Genomic DNA, 4,880 nt, shown 5'->3' on the forward strand with positions numbered 1-4,880 from the left:
ATTTACCTTTTTATTATTATAATATAAAATAATAATTTATTGTAAAGAAATCTTTATTTAAAGAATAAGAAGATGTTGTCACATTGACATTATATGAAATTGTTTATTATAAGTAGAATTGTTACTAATAACTAACTATATATTTTAGATAAGTCAGAATTAAATAATTAATATCTAAGTAAACAATAAAATATTTATTAGTATTAAGTTGTTAAGGAATTTTTTATTGTTTTGTATTAATTAATTAAATAATTAATAATAATAATAATAATAAATGTGAATTGAAGGAGAAAATGACATATGGCTTTAAGTAGACTTTTGTTTAGTATGAAAATGCCATGTGGCATTATCTATATCTTTTTATTAGTATTAGATTTATATTTTAGATGTTTAAATTTAATTTTATGATTATCTTTTAATTAATACTAATTATCTATATTAGATGGCTCCAATGAATGACATGTGTTCACGTATTGGTTTCTTTTATTATATAGTATAGATTTTTATTAACTTGGTAATCGAGTTGGAGACAAACCGAAGATTAGCTCAGTTTTTTGCTCGGTTGGAAATATCAAGTCTAGCTAGCTCGACTTATATTGTCAATAGCTTGAATGCAAGTTGGTATTTACTCGACTCGAGTGGCTAGTTGAAGTTGTGTATTTTTAGTGTTAAACATAGTCTAAAACAAAAGTCAGTAAATGAAATATAATTTAAAACAAAATTTCTGGTTAAGCAAATATATTTTTATTTTCTAATTTTATTTTACAACTAATGAGATAGAATAAAAGTGATATCATCAAAGTATACCTGATTATATCCATCTCCATTAGGTTATAATGCCTATACACCAATTCAGGAAGAAACCTAATAAATCTGATAAAACCCTCATTGTGGGAATCGAACCCATGACCTAATGATCACTAAGTCTTGTCTCACCCTTAAGATGTCACTAGACTATAATGTCATGGGCACCATCAAAATATCTTTATTTTTAAGATTTTAAATTGTGTCACTCAGTAAGAAATTTGTTTTTTGTTTATTTATTATTTGGAATTGTGTCACTTAATATGAAATTTGTTTTTGTTTAAGTTTCAGTTAATTGAAATTTATGATGCACTCAAACCGCTTGTGTGTTATAGTTTTGTCCTAAGATAAACTAGGTTTTTTACACGCCGTGTGTTACGGCGGCGTCGTACGCGACATGATAAATTATAGACTACAATCAACCCGAAACATATTTAAAATAAACACGTGTGGTGGCATCGTACGCAGCGTGATAAAATATAGACTAAAATTGACCCAACTAATTTCTTAACTAAATTTATGTCGGAACATATAGTAACTCAAATTTATCTCGCCGAATGAAATATATTATATTTGAACCGATTTGTTTTCAAACAAATTTTACGTCAAAACATATATAAAAATAAAACATTTTTTAATTGACTTGACTCATTTAAAAAAAACTACGTTAAAGCATACACGAACTCGAATTTATACATACACGTATATCAAAATAATAACGTAAGAAATTAGTTTTAGAATAAACTCGAAACTTTTGAAACTTGAGGGATCAAAATGACATGTATAAAATTAGAGGGATAGTTTTGTCATTATAACAAAGTTTAGGGGTAGAAGGGGTTGATGGCTTTTTGCCACCGGACCTTCTTCTTTCAGGTATTATAAATATTCATTCAAAAAAATAAATTAAAAAACTTCATATTATCGTTAATTACTAAATTATGTTAAGGCCATTTGTTATATCTATTACTAGGTCATAACCCCGTATATTATACGAGTTGAATAAATAAATTTTATATACTAAACAATAAAACTATATATCTTTAAAAAACTTATTTATTACACGTGTTGAATAAATGTAATTTTATATATTAACACTACTAGAAAAAAAGAGCTTTAATGACACAAGAACAATGACACACACTAATTTTATGACAAATAAACGCGCGTGTCATTAAAATATATCATCGTTTGTGAAATCTGAATATTTTACGACACTTATATTTGTGTGTCATAATTTAAATGTCATTTAATAAAAAATAAAACACATTAAAATATGTGTGTCATCATTGTATGTCATTTTGTAATTTTTACGACACTTATATTTGTGTGTCATGGTTTAAATGTAAAAATTAAACACATTGAAGTAAGTATCTCATTTTATAATTTTTATCACACTTTTAAACCCCGCCAAATTTAATATAAAGAATTACATTTCACGTTTTTATTTTTCCCAAAACAAATTAAATCTCCCTTCTTCCTAAAAAATTCTAATTTCCCTCCTCCCCAGTCCCCACTAACTCTAACCTAAATTTCCCTCCTTCCTAAAACTTTTCTGTCCCTCCTTCCTCCCAAAAGAGGCTAGAGTTGGGTAATTTTAGTGTTTGAATCAAGTGGATGAGGGTTTGGAGGTTTCGTCTGGGTTGTCTCCGAAGATTGTGAAGGCGGTACCGAAGGCGAAGACGCATGAGGATGTTAAACGTGGGCTGCAGAAGTTTAGGTTTAAGTTTTTGGCTGAAAGTGGGGGTCTGAGTACCATGGATGTTCTCTGTTAGGTACGGTTTTACAGGTGGTTGAGTTTTTTTGTTTGTTAAATAACTTGTTTGTTTGTCTTTGGTATTCATAGGCAAATCAATATATGCCTATTGTTGATGACTGATTCAAGGTTTTATGTGCATTCCCCCATGTGATTTTGATTGTAATAAAATGTTGTTTCTTTAGAGTTATAGAGTGTAACAACATTCATAAGCCCTATCTATTTAGGGATGAAATTGTTTAACTGATTGTGTACTTAATTTGTTGGACAGATTTGTGCTACTGAACAAAGATATGGAATCACAGAGAAACTTTATTATTGAATGTATAAGGGGCTCTCTTGTTTTGTACAGAGGTAGAAGAACGATGGCAAGGGAAGAAGAAAAAAAGATGAATTATTGGCCTTTTTCTCACTTGGATGAGCTTGTTCAGGCTTCTTCAGTACGGTTATTTTGGGCTTCTTGTTGTTTCTGATAGATCTTGTAGTTCATGCCCTTATAGTGATCAAAGAAGGTATATGAAACCTAACTTAATATGCAGGACTCAAATTCTGAACCTTGAGGATGGTGTAACCTTAAAATTTTTAAGTGTCAGTCTGTATTTTGCATCAGTAGGTTAAAATTAGTTTGGAATTGGTCTATTAATTTTTATATTGAACCAGTTAAATTTTTAGGAAGTTGCTGAAAATTTTGGTTGGTTGCCGGCATGGCCAGCCCTGGGGTGGGCGGGGAGGACCACCGGCCAGGGCCCGATGTTTCGAGGGGCACGGTTTTTATGAAAAAACTTGATATGTATATGTAAAATATTTTTTTAATAAGGTACACTCATACAAACACCAACAAAGAACCACTTACAAATATATTCTTATGGTTTAGATTAGTTATTAACCCCTTTCGCATTAGGTTTAGACCTTTAGTGAGTCCAATACCCAATTTCGTTAAGGCCTAAGGGCACATTTTTTCGAGCTCGAACGGGTACACAAATTCTCAGGGCGGCCCTGGTTGCCGGCACTTGATCGTTTCTTTACATCATTTATTGACATAATGACATGGATAAGCTGGCTATTGATTGTTTAAGTATTTATTTATTATTTTAGTGTTCGTAGTATACCATATTTGTTTGTCCAGGTATTGGCTTCAATTTATGTTTTTAATCGTACAAGGTGACTTCAGATGCTAGTAGTTGAATGCTGATACACTTTTGAAGTTCATGTCTTATACAAAATGGAATAATGCCTAGGTGCTTTTTAATACTTAAGCAAGTGTGATGATTTGTTTGACACTAAAATTTCTCTTTTGAGTATTGGTGGAGTTCAAATTGCAAACCTCAGCAGCAGCTGAGCATGTGAAACTATACATTTGCAGAGAATTTCTTGAGGATTAAGTAATCTTATCTGATGCTAACAATTGAAGTTATATATTTTAGTTACTTGAAAGAACCCTCAATTAGTGTGGCGATGATACTGGAACTTCCATGAAAAAGGCTTAGTGAGTTACGCTTGGTTTCTATTGAGATCGCCGGATTTTTTTTCTAAAGGAAATAGAGTTATCATATTCAAAGTCACAATCTCAGGTAACTTGTTTAGTTTTGTACATACGTTATTCAACGTTGCTGAAATTAAGCAAGTACAGAACTAGGGGTGTAAACGAGCCAGGCTGAGCCCAACTAGGCTCGAGCTCGTCATGTTTTTTATAAAGCTCGAGCTCGGCTCGCGAGTAAAAGCCAAAGCTCGAGCTCGGCTTGGTCGAGCTATTTTGAGAACATCCAACGAGCTATTTTGTTTACGTCATTAGTCGTTTTTCATGTCAAAGTGCATGTATTTAAGTTCTTTAATTTTGTTCTCAGGTTGGAGAGGCAAAGTTGTATATGTGGATGCGGATATTGATGGAATACGTGCAGAGTGTTTGAGATATTGGGCATTGTTTGTTTTTAAGTGACTATTTTAGATGTTGAAGTATGTACGTCAAATAATATTTTTTGTTATTCTAAGATATTTGTAATATATTTGACATGACTATGAAATGAATTGTTTTTGTAGACGTGTATTTTGTTATGGAATTGATTTATATATTATTTTGATTCTCTAGGTAAAAATTCGACAAAAAAATATATTTTTTTAAACAATTAAAACCATGACACGTGATGCGTGTCATAAACGTGTGTCATAAAGACGTGTCATTAATGTGTGTCATAAACTCGTGTCATCAAGGTGTGTCATTAAGGTGTGTCATAAAAGGATGACACACAAGTGCATGTCATCTTCAATTAATGACATGGGCTTCCTTGACACTCTTTCGTGTGTCATATCTACCCTTTAATGACAC

At 31.4% G+C, this 4,880-nt stretch overlaps 1 long non-coding RNA gene across 2 annotated transcripts; it reads left to right on the forward strand.

Moving 5' to 3' along the window:
* Positions 1 to 2,274: 2,274 nt before the first annotated feature.
* LOC118492518 lies at positions 2,275 to 4,601 on the forward strand. 2 transcript variants are annotated; one of them, XR_004894157.1, is made up of 4 exons: positions 2,275 to 2,576; positions 2,829 to 3,069; positions 3,982 to 4,128; positions 4,402 to 4,601. It is a non-coding gene; the product is annotated as an uncharacterized LOC118492518 (long non-coding RNA). The 2 variants fall into 2 exon arrangements; XR_004894156.1 differs by having other exon boundaries at positions 2,829 to 4,128.
* The last annotated feature ends 279 nt before the right edge of the window (positions 4,602 to 4,880 follow it).

This window comes from Helianthus annuus, chromosome 5, assembly GCF_002127325.2.
Source record: "Helianthus annuus cultivar XRQ/B chromosome 5, HanXRQr2.0-SUNRISE, whole genome shotgun sequence".
NCBI lineage: Eukaryota > Viridiplantae > Streptophyta > Magnoliopsida > Asterales > Asteraceae > Helianthus > Helianthus annuus.